Source organism: Symphalangus syndactylus, chromosome 12 (genome assembly GCF_028878055.3).
Source record: "Symphalangus syndactylus isolate Jambi chromosome 12, NHGRI_mSymSyn1-v2.1_pri, whole genome shotgun sequence".
In the NCBI taxonomy this organism is placed as follows: domain Eukaryota; kingdom Metazoa; phylum Chordata; class Mammalia; order Primates; family Hylobatidae; genus Symphalangus; species Symphalangus syndactylus.
The window spans coordinates 128,761,502-128,780,962 of record NC_072441.2 but is presented as its reverse complement, the minus strand read 5'-3'; the positions used below and the strand labels follow the sequence as shown (position 1 = coordinate 128,780,962).

The 19,461-nt window shown below is 35.7% G+C and overlaps 1 protein-coding gene and 1 long non-coding RNA gene across 9 annotated transcripts in view; one reads left to right on the top strand and one right to left on the bottom strand.

Moving 5' to 3' along the window:
- Positions 1-19,461, bottom strand: part of AGBL4 (AGBL carboxypeptidase 4) — a 1,484,537-nt gene that overhangs the window by 766,829 nt on the left and 698,247 nt on the right. The gene's annotated exons all lie outside the window — the stretch shown is intronic.
- LOC129469017 (uncharacterized) lies at positions 571-3,752 on the top strand. The gene is made up of 3 exons (XR_008652890.1): positions 571-682; positions 2,559-2,736; positions 3,528-3,752. It is a non-coding gene; the product is annotated as an uncharacterized lncRNA (long non-coding RNA).

The following is a 19,461-nucleotide window of genomic DNA, read 5'->3' as shown; positions in this document are numbered from 1 at the left end:
CTACTTCTTACTATGTGATTTATCATCTTTCTGAGCCTGTTCTTTGTAGGGAGGAAAATCATACCAATCTGGTAGAGTTCTTAGAATTAAATATAATTGCCCAGACAATGTGTTCAGGGAACAATAAAAGACTACATATATATGTATATAATGTACATATATATGTACATGAACCTATACATCTATATACATTGCATACAATTCATTGATATGTTGCATATATATGTATAGCTTCATGTACATATATATGAATATGTACATGTGTATAGACACATATGTATACATATATGTGCATATATGTATGTAAGGATATATAGAGATAGATCATATGTATGATTAAGCTAAGTCTCCTGCCCATGAAGAACCAAAAAGTTGCCACCTAAAGTCTTCAAAAAATGCTGAACAATCCTGGGCCTCATATATCAAAAGCATGGAGTCTGGATAATCACTATGTGAAAAATGAATCCTTATCTATTATAAGTCGACGTTGAAGAGTCACAGGGAACCAACAAAGTTTGTTAATTAGCCGCACCTGTGTCTTGTTAACTGGAAATTGTCAGAATCTTCACACAGATATTGCAGTCTGACAGAGATGGTAAAAAAAAAAAAAAATGGCTTGCAGATTGCACATTAGAAGATTCTTCTCCCTCACTGAAAACTTGTGAGAAGGCAGCCAAAAGAGGTAAAAGGGGAATGGAGCAAAACATTCTCATCAAGGGGAGTTTAGCATATCAAACAAGGGCATTTGCAACATGACAGAAAGAAGAAAAAGATCTTTCAGGGAGACTCTTTCTTCTCCCTACTCAAAATAAATATTCACCAACATACAGACAAAAATAAAGCCTCTCTTTTCCTCAGTCTGACAGCATTTCCTACATAGAATTTTGTTCTAAATTTTAGCACTAATTCAAAACATATTCATTTAATCATAATTTTAATATTTATTAAATAAACAGTTATGGGTTTCCTACTCTGCTATGTGCTGAGATTATATAAATTAATAAGACTGGGCCCTTTGCCCTTAAGTGAGGAAAATAAACCTATAAAACACACACACACACACAGACACACACACACACACGCTAAGGTAGAGTCTGTAGCCAGCCTAAGGGAAGGAGAGGTGAATTTTTACTGAGGAATAAGGACTGGCCAGGCAGGAGAGAACACATGGAAGACATTTCAGTCAGAGGGAGCAACAAGAACAAAGGCTAAGTGGTAATTCTGGGGCTGGGTAGGGCAAGAGATCAGACTGTGTCATTAAGACACATGAGCATGTTAAAAAGGGAACGACCTGGTGGGAAATAACTTTCACTGAAAGCAATATGAAGGGCCTATTGAAGGGTTTTAATTGTAGGTGTGAAAGGTTCAGATCTGTGTTTCAGAAAAAGCACCTAAGGCTGCACTGAATGACTGTTCCAGGGTTTATACTGGTCTCTGTAGAGTCAGCTGAATAAGTAAATGCTCTATTCTGAGGAAACTCACACTGTTATGGAGAAAACAAGCAAGTAAACAAGTTATTGCAAACCCAGTGTCATCAATGCAAAAATAGAAGAATATGTCAAGAACTCTTGGAGCTTTGGGTATAGTGCACAGAGGACAGTGATCACATCTGCCTGAATGGGAAGAGTATACTTTCTTTTGAGCCACTTCCCAAAAGATGATGTGCAGTTCTGAGTCAAATCACTTTGAAATTAGTACCATAGTGCATTTCCCCTCCTAGTTGTGGCTATGTATGGTTTGTAAGATGACTGAGATCAGGGCCAAATCCTTCACATCTTTTGTAACTGCAAAGTAGGTACTGACAGGGCTGAAGTCAGAATGTATGTATTAGTCTGTTTTCACACTGCTGATAAAGACATACCCAAGGCCAGGCACGGTGGCTCACGCCTATAATCCCAGCACTTTGGGAGGCCAAAGCAGGCAGATCATGAGGTCAGGAGGTTGAGGCCATTCTGGCTAACACAGTGAAACCCTGTCTCTACTAAAAATACAAAAAATTAGCCGGGCATGGTGGCACACGCCTGTAGTCCAAGCTACTCGGGAAGCTGAGGCAGGAGAATCACTGGAACCCCGGAGGTGGAAGTTGCAGTGAGCTGAGATCACACCACTGCACTTCAGCCTGGGCAACAGAGCAAGACTCCGTCTCAAAAAAAAAAAAAAAAAAAAGACATACCCAAGACTGGGTAATTTATAAAGAAAAAGAGGTTTAATGGACTCACAGTTCCACATGGCTAGGAGGCCTCACAATCATGGTGGAAGGCAAAAGGCACATCTTACACAGCAGCAGGCAAGACAGAATGAGAGCCAAGAGAAAGGGGCAACTCCTTATAAAAACCATCAGATCTCATGAGACTTATTCACTACCACAAGAACAGTATGCGGGAAACCACCCCGATGATTCAATTATTTCCCACCAGGTCCTTCCCATAACACATGGGAATTATGAGAGCTACAGTTCAAGACGAGATTTGAGTGGGGACACAGCCAAACCATATCAGTGTATATTAAATAAAATCTGATTTAATAGGCTTTCTTTAAACCTATTATTTATTAAACAGGTTATCCTCCCTGGGTGATGGGAAAATGAAGGATAATAAATAGAAAACCAGCCGAGTGGATGGCTTCAATCCTAGGCCAACCTATAATGCACCCCATGAATGAATTTCTACCTATACTCACTTCATGTTTCCCCTGCACAGAAGTGCTACAGAGTTAATAGGACAGATGAAATAACAGGTATATACGTCTGTTTTTTTTAATGGGCTACTCATCAGGCACAGGGGAAGAAGCTACAGGTTTTCTCAGTCCTTCTGAAATTCTCAAACAGGAATGCATAGGTTTCAAAACTCAGGCAAAACCAAAATTCCTTTCCTTTTTTTTTTTTAAACACACACACACACACGTACACAAACACAAGATCTCACTCTATTGCACAGGCTGGAGTGCCATGGTGTGATCATAGCTCATGCAGCTTTGAACTCCTGGGCTCAAGTGATCCTCCTGCCTCAGACTCCCAAGTAACTGGAATTATAAGTACAAGCACAGTGCTTTGCCTTCCTTTTAAAAATTTCTTCAGTACATCCCTTGAGGGGGCTTTTCTACCTGCTGCATGATTTCTCACACTGATACCCACTTCTGGCTTCTATTAGGTATATACTCCTATTGGCTTTTGTTATCATTTTATAATAAAATGAGGAAGGATTTGAGTCCTAGATTACCTTGCTTAACGGTGGCACAGCCTTTTCTTGATGAGACATTTAATGATAGTCTATTTTCTTATAAATGCATACAAATCATATGTGCTAGACTGAAAATTGTTCAGAACTATTCTGCTTACTCTGTATCCATATTCTTTATACTATGATTTTGCTGCTCCTCCCATCCAAAGGTGACCCCTTTGAATTTGGGCTGATCTTGTGATTGGTTTTGCCCAATAAAAACTGGTAAAATGATGGTATAGCAGCTTCAAGCCAAGACCTCAAGAAGCTTTGTGTAGTGCCATATTTTCTTTGAAATCCTACTATCAGCATTTGATCAAATCTAGGATAGGGTGACAGTGGATGAGACCACATTGACTAAAGTGCAATGATTCCAACTGAATCCATCGTAGACCAACATATAGACAGTTGACTTCCAAACATATGAGAGCACCCAGACAAGATCGGCAGATTAATCTATAGTTGATCACTAATACAGAAAAACCATCTGGTTGGCCCATGGACTTATGAGCATTAATAAATGTTTCCTGTCTTAAGCCACTGGTTTTTGGTGTGCTTTGTTATTGAAAGAAATCAAAATATTTTATCCAAAAATATATTTCTTTGACATATTTTGAGACGGCTGTTCAAAGAGCCAACAAATAGAAATAACCCTGTAAAGCTGTATTTTGTGTAGGAAATCTGTGTCTGTAGAGAATTTGAATTGATACAACCAGGCCTTTCCTTGCCCAGATCCAGAAAAGGTTAACTGAGAGTCTGACACCTTTAAAGATCTGATAATAACATTTACCATCTACTCTCTGTGATGGCTACTACCTGTGAGGTTTCATTTACATAAAAGACCATGTTGTTAGTCAAGTCCCCTCTTCTTCCTCTCCCATAAGCTGTCTTGCCACCATGTCCTGATTTACCACCATAACCTGTTTTGGCCATGCTCTGAGCTCCCATTCTTCCCATAAGCTCAAGGTGGTATATAAGTTTCTGCATCCCACTGGGGGTTAGGGTAATTATTCTGTGATTTTTCCTCTATGTACATGTTAATAAATTTATAATCCTTTTCTCTGATTAATCTGCCTTTTGTGAGTTGATTTTTCAAAGAAGCTTTAGAGAGTGAAGGGGAAGTTTTCCTTTAATCCCTACAATTTTGGCACTGTGAGCAGAATACCAAAACGCCATTCTTCTTGAACCTGCAGTTAAGGGAACATAGGACCTCAGAAACTGATGAAAGAATAAGAATTTCTTAACAGCCAGGCTCCAACCTCTCTCTGTGCAATCTGGTCAAGCAGATGGTAAAAATCACTGTTTGTCTCTTTTTCCTCTGCAAAATTTTGATTAACGGGAGAAAAGGATTTCTGTGACTCGTCTCGGGGATAGTGACTCTGGTGTACTTTTTGGTGCTTTCTGGCATGAATATTCATATTGTTTGGTCTCTCTTCTCCCAGAAATAGTTTTTCCTTGTCCTTGTTTTTCTGTACTGTTCTGTCATAAAGAGGGGTAGTGAGTGAGATTTCCTCTCATCTTGTTTTATGTCCTTGAAAGCTTCCTTGTGACCAAGTAGGAGCTCTCTCTCTTGGTTTCCACCATCTGGGGGGCATGATTTTCAGGTCATGTCAGGTGGCCAGTCTCAAATTGGCTGGGTACCCAAATATGCTGTTTATTCCAAGCATGTTAAGCTCTCAGGGGGATATATTTTTTTCCTCAACCTTTGTTGCTTGGTTAGTTCTGGGAAAGTCTAATCCTAGGAGGCTCTACATGGTGTTACAAATTAACAGGTCTGTCACTGGTGGCTCCTCACAAATTCATGGGTTACATAAACACTAACCTCAACTGTCTGTGACAAGATCCTTTTGCCTATTCCTGGGAGTAAAGTTTTTTGTGGGGTGGGGGATCTTTAGGATTGCCTCTTCTATTCTCTTTCTAGAAAACACCTATTTTTCTAAACCTAGAAAATTACATCCTGGGCTTTCCACAAAGAAGTCATTAGACTGAGTCACTACTGGAATAAGTACATCATTGGAAATTCTAATTATCAATGGCAAAAAGATAGGTCCTTTAAATTTGACTCCTGAATTTTAAAAAAGGAGAGATTTCTTATTCCAAACAATTGATGAGAATATCAAACTAAAATAAAAACATAATAGTGCCATGATTAGTCTTAAAATTCTCTTGACAAAATTAAAGAACAAAAATCTAAACTAAAATAAACTCCTTTGAAAGCTCAAACTGCCAACTGTGGGTTTCCTATGGGATTCGCAATGAAGGCTACTCCATCTTGTAGTCTAGTAAAAATTCCACACTTTTACTGCCATGGCCTAGGTTCAATTCTTAGTCAGAGAACCAGTCTCTTTCAGTTGATATTTATGTAACTTTTGATTTTTGAAGGTAACTACTTATTAATCCTGTCCTTCCATGAGCAGCTTTTGATTTCTTATATTCTTCCATCTATGGGGACACATGGGACTTTTGGGACTTTGTGTATAGATGGTCAGTTAAGAAGCTGAGACCCCAGAAAATATGGCCAGACAGACGTGGGTTGTACACCACTTGCACATAAAACTTTCCTTTCTGTAAACGCTCTTTGGGGTGGTTCTAGATCTTACGAGGTAGAAGGGTACTTTCGATTTAAAAAAAAAATTCAAAAGCCAGAAATTTCAGCTGTTTGTCCTGGCTAAAATCTGATAATAAGATATTTCAAAGCGTTGTGTTTTTTCTAAGAGCTCCACAGTTCAAAGTCAACTCAATTAAAAGATAGCACACACACACACACATACACACACGTACATATACATATCTAAAATACTTTTGACGTTCTCTCTTTTCCGATTCTGTTTTTAGGTTTCTTAGTTGACTAAAACCCTTTTTAAATTATGTATTTGGTCTGTCTGTTCACTTCCTTTCTTACAAAATATTCTACCATTTACTTTTATTCCTGCCTACCCCTCCTTCTTCTGCATCTTTGGTACCACATAAAAAATCTAAAAGAGATTTCCAATGACTCAGACCTCTTAAAAAATGCAGAAGAAGGTACCCCTTCACCCCATTTGTGGGGCCTTCTATTTTCCTTGTAGTTTCAAGAGTCATGGAAAGGATACTCTCAGGTCTAAAACTCTGCTGTCTTTTATAATACATTATTTCATCTCTTTGGCTTTTGAGGGTACCAAAAGTTACCTCATGCTGTGACAGAAAACATGGCCTTTGTGTGTACATTGGATGTCAGGTCACTGGTGAGAACTACAGTTTTGGAAGTGGCTGGCAGTGGTACAATGAATGTTACTTGGTACATTGTCACAATAATGTTATTACTACAGGAGGCCACTCATTTCTTTGTGCACTTAGTTTTAAAAACATGCAGTTTAAATACTTAGAAAACTGTCTTTATAACGGAGTAAAATATAAAACTGTTGTGTAGCCCAGTTCCATGGTGTTTCCCTCTTTTTGGAGACCCAGGATTCAGTGTAAAAATAAAATCCTTGATTTTAAAAAATCTAAATTCTCTGCCTTCTAGCTGTGTCTGCTTTTCATCTATCTAAATTATTAGGCTCTAAACATGACAAATGCTAATAATTTAAATTATTGGGCCATGTTCCTTAATGGGCTCCACCCTGAGCACAGTGATCCAATTAAAAAACAAAGACTAAATTAAAAATTACTTATCTAAATAAAATTAGTCTTCTTATAAAATCCAGTGGTAAATTCCTATGATTTTGTTACCTTGACAAATGTTTTTAATCTTCTTTTGTCTAACACACCTAAACTTTTTATTTAAAAAGTTAAAATTGTCTCTGTACTTTACATAAACATTTACTACCCTGTTTTCTGTAAATCTCAGTAAGGGGCTTTGGCCATATGTGACAGATAAACATTAACATTTTCCATTTAAAAAGACACAGTTTAAATCCAGCTATCCTTTTATACTAGTGACTTATAGCAATCTCATAACTAAAATTTTAAAATAAAAACTGTAAAGTCTTTATGTCTGTCTATATACACACATGTGTATATGTCTGTTTATATACTGTCTATCTGATACCATTGACTTATAAATAAATACTCATTAATTAACCAGCCTAATACTTGTCAAGTTCATATCATTTTAATAATCTATAGTAAATAATCTAAAAATTGTTAGTAAAATAAAATACATCTTAAGAATTTAGTTTACACATTTTTCCTGGGTATATTAGTCAGACGAGTTTATGATGTCTCTACTGGATGTTTTAAAGTTATAAATGTGTTACTTTCATAATATTTTCAAATACTTAATTTGTCTGCGAGCTTATGTCTTCAAATGTGAGCCTTTAAATCCTAAGGTCTAGAGAAGTGGCTATGGCAAGGCTGGGGACACTCCTCGGCAGTATTCTCACAGGCCCAGAGCAGTGCCTCCTGGCCATGATGGAAAAAGTTAGATCCACCAGACATTGCCTTCATTACTCTAACTTTGGTCATTGGCTCTAAATCTGGCACATGATTAAAATTACCCACTTCCTAGCTTTTTCACCAAAAAATAAGGGTTACTGAGAATTAACATTATAAGTAATATACATAATAATTAAAACTACTAAATATAAAATAGTCTATATACAAAGCATATTAAAAATAAAAACATTTTTATAAAAGAATATAAACGTGGTTTTAGTTAAAAAATAATTTTGTCTAGTTTATAAATTTTTATGTTACTTTCAATAAAAAAACTAAATATAAAAAATTTAAAAATTATAAGAGGTTATACAAGAGCTTATCAAAATCTTTTGTGTATATTCAAAACTCATTAAAATTAAATTTGTTTATAAGATTTTATTAAAATTAAATTTAATATTAATAATATAATATGAAGGAAAAATCTAATTTTCTATTTTAAGTAGCATTTTCATACAATATTAAAAAGATTATTGTTTACTTTTATTTTATTTTATTTTTATTTTTTGAGATGCAGTCTCTCTCTGTCACCCAGGCTGGAGTGCAGTGGTGCGATCTTGGCTCACTGCGAGCTCTGCCTCCCAGTTCATGCCATTCTCCTGCCTCAGCCTCCTGAGTAGCTGGGACTACAGGCACGTGCCACCACGCCCTGCTGATTTTTTGTTTTGTTGTTTTTTAGTAGAGATGGGGTTTCACTGTGTTAGCCAGGATGGTCTCTATCTCCTGACCTTGTGATCCCCCTGCCTCGGCCTCCCAAAGTGCCGGGATTACAGGCATGAGCCACCGCGCCGAGCCAATTTTTGTTTACTTTTAAATAAAAGGCCAAAAAAAGAGAGAAGAGAGACAGATTTAGTTTGCCTCATGCTGTCTTTACTAGGTCTTTTGATTATTTGGGAAACAGCCTCTTCTCTATTAATAAAGTTGTTGCTGCTTGAAGTGTCTGAATTATCACTTTGGCTAAATGAAGATTTTACAGTGACCTGTGCTCCTATTTTGATATCAACTGTTTTAAACCTTTGATATTTGACATACTTCTCACAGTCATATTTCAAATTCTAAATTCAGTCTTTAGACCTGAAATTAACTTTTCATCTATTAAGGCCCAAGAGAGTCCAAGAGAGATATATTGGAATTATATAGTATGTTATAATCATATAAAAAATTGTCAAATAAAAAATGATATTTAACTTTTTTTGAGTTGTACTTGTAAAAATGTATTATCAATATGTGTTCTAAAATTGTATGAGATTACTAACATACTGATGTGTTTTGGTATATGTTAATAGTAACAATTATGATTATTATGTCAAATTGTATGCCATAGAAATAACAAAATCTCATTGTCAATTGTTATGATTATTCTAAGACTTTTTAAATCCACAGAAAAATTATTGTTTTACTTTCATTCTTCCTAAAAAGTAATTTATAATCAGGTACAGTACAAACTTTGCTTATTTTTCAAAGAAATTCATAATATGGACCTTGACAAGTACTCTTAAATACATGCTTCTGATAACTTTAGAAATCATACTATTGGACTAGGTAAAAAATTCCAGGACTCTAATTAAAAAGCTAATACATTCATGACTATTGCTAGCTCAACATCAAGCAGAACAAGAGTTAATTCATGGGGCTAAACTGATAAAGGACTCAAATGATTTTTATAACTTTTTAATTTAAAATATTGCTGATTCCTTTTATGTTTTGTTTTCCAGCATTAAGAAAACTTTTTTGAACTATTTAGAGCTTGTAATAATTGGGTAAAGTATATATTTGTGAACAAAATTAAAACATTTATCTTTCTCACATAATTTCTCTAGAATTTAAAAATTATTTGTGAGTATTCTTAATTAATGACAGCACAGTTATTTACATTAGTTCCATAAGAATCTGTTTTCTTTTGTCACAGGACATAATTAATGACACTAGTTATTTTACCAAGACTTTGACTGGAATGATATATTTTCAGATATGGCTAAACTACTCTGAGAAGTTGAGATTAACTTCACAGAGCTAATAAAAAGCTCTTGAAAAAGAGTGGCCTGATGCCTTATCTACATGGTTTCTTTATAAGGTTCTAGACCTGTGGAAAATAAAATATATCACTTTCTGACAGGCCCATGCACCCCAAGATTTTGAGGCCTCAAAAAGAGAGAAGTTCACCAGTTTGTACAGTTATTACAGGCAAACTCTGATGACAAATCCCTGGCTTGGTTTCTTAGCCTCAAGGCTTTTAAAAGTCTAATCTGAGATTCCTTATTAAAAAGTTCCAACTAAGTCAACTTTATGGCCAATCACTATTGCGACTACACTTTATAAAATAGTCATGCCAAGAATAATAAGACTAAAACTTACTTTTAATTTCATAACTAAATTAGTCCCTTTATAATTTAACCTTAGTAAAAATGGGAACGAGAGAGAGAAAAAATGTTTCAGAAAAAACCTATAGTATACCTGTTATTACATTCTAGCCTTGCCCATAGTTTTTGAGTTTTTATTGTTTTCCTATAATTTACATTGTATCCTAAATTCTTTCTTGACTACAAGTCTCCATTTTTTTTCAAGTTATTCTCTGATTTTTCTCAGTTAAAATCACTAAAAATTAAAATTACTTTTCTTAAAGCCCTATAAACTAAAGTTAAACAACTTGATATAAACTTTGGGGAGAATCACCACAATAACATATATTACCAGTCATTATACCTGCTGATGTGTAAACTACTCTGGAAAGCTCACTTGAACATCTTGGTCAAACTATAACCCAGAAAAATCTGTTAGATTGCCACTGCAATCTGAAGATATTTCAAAATCAAATCTGGTCTGTAGACCACTCCAGACATTAACCTTCACTTTCTTTTGTTTCTATAGAAATGTCTCTTATTATAGATATTCTCTTACATTTTATATACACATATATATATATATATTCACACACCCATATATATATGACTAGCTCATCTACAATATCACCTCCTAGAAGGAGATTCAATTATTTAACCAAACTAATCTATTATCATGACTAAGAGACTGATTTAAAAAGCCATAAGATGATATATTTAAATTTACTCTTTTCTGCTTATTCCAGTTTGTTTTCTCCCGCTCCTTTTCCTAACTGTACCTAACAATCTCTAACCCAAAACTCTCCAAAACTATCAACTTGACTTTAAATTGTGAAACTTTTCAAAGTTTCAAAGTAGAGTCTCAAGGATATCAAAATATTTTATCCCAAAATATATTTATTTGTCATATTTTGAGATGGCTGTTCAGAGACCCAACAAATAGAAATGACCCTATAAAGCTGTCTTTTGTATAGGCAATTTGTGTCTGTAGAGAATCTGCATTGATACAGCCAGGCCTTCCCTTGCTCAGATCTAGAAACATCAACTGAGAGTCTGACACCTTTAACGGTCTGATAGAAACATGTACCATCTATTCTCTCTGAGAGCTCCTACCTGTGAGGTTCCATTTACATAAAAGACCATCTTTGCTAGTCAAGCCTCCTCTTCTTTCCCTCCCATAGCCTGTCTTGCCACCGTGACCGGATTTACCACCATAACCTGCTCTGGTCATGCACTGAGCCCCCATTCTTTCTAAAACCTCAAGGTGGTTTATAAGGTTCTGCAACCCATTGGGGGTTGGGGTAATCATTCTCTGATTTTCCCTATGTGCACATTAATAAATTTGTATGTCTTTTATTAATCTGCCTTTTGTGTGTTGATTTTTCAGCTAAACTTCAGGGGGCAAAGAATGAGTTCTCCCTTGGTCCCTACATTATTTAGCAATAGCCGAAGGATATACTATTTAATGTTTCAGTAATCGAACCGTGCAGAAAAGAAAAAGACTAAAAGAAAGAAAAACTGTAAAAGGGAAAGAAAATAAGAGAAATAAAAAGTAAAGAGTCATTTACTTTCCCTTGTAGTTTATAGTCCCAATATACTAGTATATTCAGTATTAAACTGAATTTGATATTCTTCACTATCTTCATAATTATTTAACATAAGCTTATCCTTGCTCACATATTAAATCTAGCTATTTTAACGTACCATTTGAATTTGATCATACTAACATATATTTTTTGATCAATTGTTATCCTTTAAATTTCAATCTCCCACTTTTGTTAATGAGGAAAAGAGCATTTCCTGTCCTTGAGAATTTCACAGTTTGGCTGGGTTCATGGGGTGTGACATGATATGTTACAAATCAATTTCAGTTTCTTTTCTTGATTTATTTGTTAAATGAAGAATTTGGACAAATAAAGTCTTAGGAGGCATAAACCTGAGTTCAAAGCTCGTCTCCACCACTCACTATCTTTGCAAACTTTAGTATGTTATTTTACCTTAGTTCATCCATCCATAAAATCAAAATAATAATACTTTACTGGTTGGAAAGCTAAATATTCCACTAGATAGCTAAAGAAAATACTCTTCTTAGGTTTCTTTCAGCTCCAAAATATATGCTTCTTTCGATCTATTTAGAAGTGGGAAAATTGAAAATCAGAGACAGCAAGTAATTTTCCTAAGGTCAAATAAGTTGGCATAGCTGAAAAAAAAAAGATGGGTGTTCTTTTTCCCAGCCCAACTGTCCTCCCACTCCAACTTGCCCCATACCCTGCCCAAAGATAGGCATTTTCCCATATTGCTTTCTCTGTTTGTTTCCAAAATACACTGAATGGTGTTCAATAAAGCAAACATTACTTTTTAGTACAAGTCAACCTTTTTCTAATTGATTTTTCATTCTATTTTGTTCTGTTTCGTTCTAAGTACTTATTTTATCCCAGGCACTTTACCTACAAAATCTCATTTAACAATCATAACAACATTACAAGAAAAGTATTAATATTTCCATTTTACAGAAGAGGAAACTGAAGCTCTCACAGAAATTAACCATGAGAAGTTTCCCAAGGGCACAATACTGACAATGTGGTAGAAGCAGCATCCAAAATCAGGTTTATTTGACTCTAAAGCTGTAGCTCTATATAACAAACCATTCTGTGTCCCTCTTTCTTTTTTTTTCATTTTGAAAATTATTCTCTAAACAAAAAAGTAGAAAATTTATCTCCTCCCCTTTGGAATCACGTCCCAGGTTAAAAGGAAATACTAAAACAGCCATGCTTTCAATTTGCTTCTCAGGACAGACGAATATTTTTTTATTAAAAGCTTTGGTGGATAACAAACAGGGCAGTAAATCTAAGAGAGAGAGAGCAGCACTTGTTCATAAGAAACCTTTCCCTTTCTCAAAGCACCTGGGAATTATAGGACGACTGATCTACTGCACAGCTTGTATGGTACTGCTTTTTAGGGCAGAGATCAAGTCATCAGGTACTGTCAGACCAGATGCTTGAAGCTATCTGCCTGCAGGAGGTAAACCAACCACGTTCTTTCATCCAGTTTTCCTGAAGCTAATGGCAAATATTTATGAGCTATTAATAAGGTAGATGTCTAGGTTCAGTCTCAGTCTCAAGTCAATATCAAGGCTATAACCAGGCCCATATTGAATTTTGTTGCTGGCTTCAGGGATAGAGCCAAGATAAGAGCCAAGATTCCTTCTTCAGATGGACTGAAGAAGGAATCAGTCACTCCACAATCAGAGGACAATAAAAATAAATATATAAATAAGTACTTTTTCATTAAAAACCAAAATATTTATAATTTGCAACACCAAATAAGCATGTTTAGTAAAGTATCCTGCTATGTTTAGCTGACACATTTTTCATCACTAATAACTAATGCAATGCTCAAGTTGAACTTTTATAAATGTCAAATTATTAGAATTCACATTCATGAAGCGTCACCTTATAGCAGTTTTCCAAAGTTGAGAATTGGAATAGATCAATTTTAAATGAAAAAAAGCGAGAGTATATTGTGGATCGCAAACAGCAGATAAAATATTTTCTTATTAAAGGCTGCTCTCTCCAATGAATTTTAGAGAACACTAAGATCTCCCCTTTGTTTAAAGATAATCACATTTTTCTGAGAGTGGTTCACTAGGGCTTTACCTTGGGCATGAATTTTTCATGACTGATTGATTGAAAAGACAATGCCAACAGAGAATAATATAAGCGTGGGGACCTGTCTTACAAGGTAGAGTTAAATTACTCCAAGGGTTAGGACGACAAAGCCAGATGCTGCCTTCAACTCAGCAAGTAAATTAACAATTACAAATCTGTTGAAAAATGAGAAAAATCAATTAGAAAAAGGTTGACTTGTACTAAAAAGTAGTGTTTGCTTTATTGAACACCTTTCAATGGATTTTGGAAACAGAGAAAGCAATATGGGAAAATGCCTGTCTTTGCATGGTATGGGGCAAGTTGAAGTTGGGGGACAGCTGGGCTGGGAAAAAGAAGACCCGTCTTTTTTTTTTTTCAGCTATGCCACCAACTTATTTGACCTTAGGAAAATTACCTGCTGTCTCTGGTCTTCAATTTTCCCACTTCTAAAATGAAGATAAATGACTAATTCCAAACCTACTAAAACCATTTTTTGCAAAAATTATGTCACTGAGAAAATTATGGCAACGGGGGAGATCTGATCTGGCCAACTCCTATCTTGCCTTTAGCCTTTAAGCTGCCCTTAATTATTCCTGGGCTTAAGCCAAACTAACCTTGGTGGACACTTAGTTTAGTTTATAGTTGAAACGATGATATTCCATCCCCAGAACTCAACTGCCTTTGCAAAGCCAATGAGAAACCACCATGCTAGGAGGATAGCGGAGACTGAATGCTGCTAAAGCATAACTATAATAGATTTCCAGCCATAATTTCAGAGGTCACAAGATATGTAACTTCCCCAATTACTCCTGCAGATAACATTACTATTGTAGAACCTAAGATTGGCCTTTTGAGATATCTTTTCAGAATTTTTTTGCATGTCTGACACCAATGGCTCCACTTGGACCTGCCAGCTACTACTGTGTCCCCACTCAGAAGGGACTCAGCACGCAGAAGGACCATTTCCCACACCCCTATGATTGCACCCCCAACCAGTTAGCAACAAGAACCCATTGCCTAGCCACCCTCACCACTTACCCAAACTACTTTGGAAAAACCCCAGCCCCCATGTTCTCTGAGAGATTGATTTGAGTATTAACCCCATCTCCTGCATGTTGTGGCCATTTTTGTGTCAGTTAAACTCTTTCTTTACTACAATGCCATGGTCTCTGTGAATTGATTTTGTCTGTGCAGCAAGCAAGAAGAGCCCATCACTCACTGCCTAAGGAGGGCAGTGAGTGAATGTCAGTCACGGGGCTACAGTCAAAAACACATTCTAGAGAATGGGTCCCACTAGAAATAAACCAGAGGACTGAGTGCCAGGAGTTTAACAGACAAAAGTCTTTAAGAAGAAGGAAAGGAGAGGATTCTAAAAAGTTCAACTCCAAATGTCAAGTTCAAGGGCCAGAGGTAGATATTAAGGTCCAGAGCAATGAATTAAGGAGTTTAGACAAAGTAACACAGTTAATTGAGGTCAAGGTGAAAAAGGCAGCTCTAGATTCTACAGATACCTGGCTGATTAATTTCTTTATTTTTAAACAAATTGTTTATTGAACTCTGCTTATATGACCTAAACTGTTTCATGTGCTGAGGTTACACAGATCAGACATACATTGTTCTTGTCTTCAAATACTTTACATTTTAGTGGGGGAGATAAACAACAAAGAAGTAAATAAATAGACCTATAATTCAATGTCAGATAGCAATAATTACAATGAAGAAAAAGAAAATAGTAAAGGGTAAGAAAATAGAATGAGAATTAGGCTATAGTTTGTTTGGCTTTAAGTTATTACTACTGTATATATAATTTGTTGAACACTAAGTTCCAAAGAAATAATTAGGCACTTTTACATTGCACATTATTTCTAATCCTCAAAATAAGTATTACAGGCAAACATTATTTCTCATTTTAGAGATTTGGGAACTAATAAGAAAAAAAGACCCTAAAAGATCAAGCAACTTCTTGTTTTGGTCACCTTCACAGAGGAGATGGGCTCTCTCACACAAAATTTGGTTTGGATGTTGAGAATGATGATGCCACATATGCAAAAAGAGTATGAAAAAATTAATTACTCACATGATGAGACTTTCTAGCAAGAGTAGAACAGTCTCTCAAACTGGTCTGACAATGACTCGAGAGAGCAGGAAATAAGGCTGGCTTGGGGGTTTATGGTGGTTAGGAGATGGAGCCATCATGAGGATTCCCATGTGCACACACCAAGACTTGTGTGGTTTAAACATTCTGCCAGTGCTAAAGGAGGATGCAATGTGCTTTCCTATCTGTTTGCTCAGATATGCAGAAGGAGAAGGAAGGATAGGGCTTAAAAGGTGTTAGCAGTCAATGTCAAAAATAGAGTCAGACTCTTTACTCAACTTTCCAATGATAATACAGCTGTATGTGGCAACACGATACTGTGATTTATAATAAATACATACTTGGCCTTGTCCCCAGTTTCCTGGCATACAGCTGCTAAAACCCTTGGAATCTTCAAAGTGATAAAGTCATCACAATGGCCAATAATGAAGCATCCAAAAGAAATCTTAAAAGGACAGTATTCAGAAATCTTCTGCAGTGCTGAACAAATGGAGGTGCTGGGAGGGTTGCTTGCCCAGAAAGCACAGAAGCTCCACACCCTTTTCTATATCTTGCCCCATAAATTTCTTCATCTGGCAGTTAAATGTGTTTCCCACAGTTCTGTGAGCTGCTTTAGCAAATTAATGAAGCCTGAGGAAGGGGTTGTGGAAACTGCCAATTTATAGGCAGTTGGTTAGAAGTATAGATGGCATCCTACTACTTGTGATTGGCATCTGAAGTGGGAGGCAAGCTTGTGGAGCTGAACACTCAACCCCTGGCATCTGACTATCTCCAGGTAGATACAGTCAGAATTGAATGAAATAATAGGCTACTCAGTTGGTGTCCATTGGAGAATTTCTTGGTGTGTGTGAGAAAATCCCCAGACATATTTTGGTTACCAGAGGCGTTCTGTGTTGAGTGTTGTATTAAAAGTTACAGTAGGAAAACCTACTTTTTTTATATGTCTTACAGGAAGAATGAAATGCAGGTCTGCTTTTGTATTGCTCTAAAGTCCATGCTTTTTTGTTTTACACTATGATAACTCAAATGAAGAGATTTTGTCATTTCTCTTCAATGAGCCTCTTTGTCTCAAAAAAAAGGAGTAGGGGTATGGTACTATTCAAAAGACACTACAGAGATGGTTAGATGATGGGTGGGTGGACTGATTCTACTATGTAAAACAACTTAAAATGCTCTTAAAACAATGGAGAACTAACAAAATATTAAGAAATACCAGGCCAAAATTTAAGTTAATTCTAGATTCAACAGAGAACATTTGCTGAATCTGGTGAATCTAAGCTTGGCAAAATAGGCATTGGTTTTCAGGGATGTCAAGGCCATTGCGAATTTTAAAAATCATAGAAGAGTGAGACCAAAATTCTGTGCAATTTTCCTTCAATTCACTTGCAAAATTCTAAGCTGCTCATGTACACAGTGAGATGCTAATAAACCAAGCAGAAAGTGGTACTTATGAGGTTAAAATGCTAAGTGGAGCTTTCAACAAAGTGCTGCAGAAAGACAGTTTGGAGTTCAAGGCCCACCAAGCTGGAAAATTGTGGTAAATACCCAATACTGTTTGAGATGCCAAGGGACTGTGCACTTGAGATGAAGGGCTATGCCCTTGGAATAAGGGCAAGCCAAACATATACCTGAATTGATATATTTGAAATTCAACCTTGACTGGATAAACATGATCTTCTCAAATGCTGTCTGCCTGGTAGAAAAAAATTAAATCCTCTCTAGAGGAAAATAATATACATAAAAGCCTCCACATTTTCCAAGCACAATATCCTGCATGAACTAAATTTACAGACATGTCAAGAAACAGTAACAAATGAGACACACACACACACACACACACACACACACACACACACACAGAGAAAGAGAGAGAGAGAGAGAGGAAGGAACCTGACCATCTGACCCACAGGCCATTCAAATATTTAAGGTATTGACAGGGGCTTTAAAACAATTCTAACGAATATTTTTGGCAAAATAGAGGGAAAACAGAAAAATTTACTAGACAACTGGAATATAAAGAATTAAATGAAAATTACAGAATTAAAAATACAATAACTGAAATTAAGAATTTAACAGATGGGTTTAAATAACATATATTATATTCTGAAGAAGAAAGGAATAGTGAAATGACATACATATGCTGGCATACTATGCAGTAATGAAAATAAATGAATTACATGCAAAATATTCATGATTCTCAGAAACAAAATATGGAGCACCAGAAACCAGACAAGCCAGACACAAAAGAAAACCTATTATATGATTCTATTTATAAAAAGTGATAATGCTATCAAAATGAATCTATAGTGTTTGAAGACAGTATAAAAGAGGTACTGATTTGAATGGAGGAAAAATTAGGATTTCTGAGGTGTGACTCAAATAGTGGTTACATGTCTGCGTTCACTTTTGTAGTTCATTGACAGTTATAATTTGTACATTTTCTACCCATATATTCACCAAAATACTTATTAAATAAGTAAAATCATATTTACTGAGATAAATACTAATAAAAACACAACATTTAAAAACATGTAGGCTGTAGCTAAAAGAGTATTCAGAGAGAAATTCATAGCCTTAAATTGCATATGTGAGAACAGAAGAAAGGGTAAAATAAATGATCTAAGCTCATCTCATGAAGCTAAACAAAACAACCCAAAGTAAGTAGAAGGAAGAACACAGTAAATACAGGCAAACTCAATGAAACAGAAAGTTAACAAAATGGAAAAAACTCAAGAATACCTAAAGATTTTTTAAAAAAGTTTAATGAAACTAATAAAACCCTAGAAGGCAGTTAACAAAAAGGGTGAAATATATGAATTATCAATATTAATTTTTAAAAGGACATCATTTTTGATACTAAAAATACAAAAAGATAAGATTACCTTTTTTAAACTTTGCCCAAAAATTTTCAAAATTTAAATAAAATCATCAAACTACTCAAAAACATAATTTATTGAAATAATTAGAAAATCTGAATAATCTTTGTATATGTTAGGCTTTTGCTGAGACTATGGCATGAAATAAACAATTCTAAAATTTAAGTGACCTATAACAACCTCTCTTATAAGTCTGCAGATTGACTATAGATCCACTGATGTCTGAGATCAGCTAGGGTTGGCTCCAGACTTCTGGGTTGGGTTTAGTCTGCCAAGTATTTCCTCAATCTGAAACTAGCAGCAATCTGAGGACAAGTTCTTCTCATTGTAGAGGACAGGAGACCAAACAAAATCACTGAAACATATTTAAAGCTTGTGCCTGAGTCACACAGTCTAATATTCTATTGGCTAGAGTAAGTCACATGTCTAAGCCCAGCATCAACAGGTCAGAGAAATATACTCTGCTTACTCCAGAGAAAGGCACAGCAAAATGGCATGGTTTATAATTGTATTAAGGAGGGGAAAGGATTTGGAAAAAAGCAAATCTATCAAAGTACTATAGCTGACCCTTGAACATGGGTTTGGACTGCCAAGTTCTACTTATTTGTGAATGTTTTCAGCAAATAAAGTTGGCCCTCAACATGGACAGTTTTTCATCCACAACCAAATGCAGATCAAATACATAGTACTATGGCCTGGCATAGATGCCTGTAATTCCAGCACTTTGAGAGGCCAAGATAGGTGAATTACTTGAGGCCAGGATTTCAAGACCAGCCTAGGCAACATAGTGAGACCTCGTTTTTACAAAAAATATAAATAAATTAATTAAAATTAGCCAAGCATAGTAGCACATGCCTGTAGTCCCAGCTA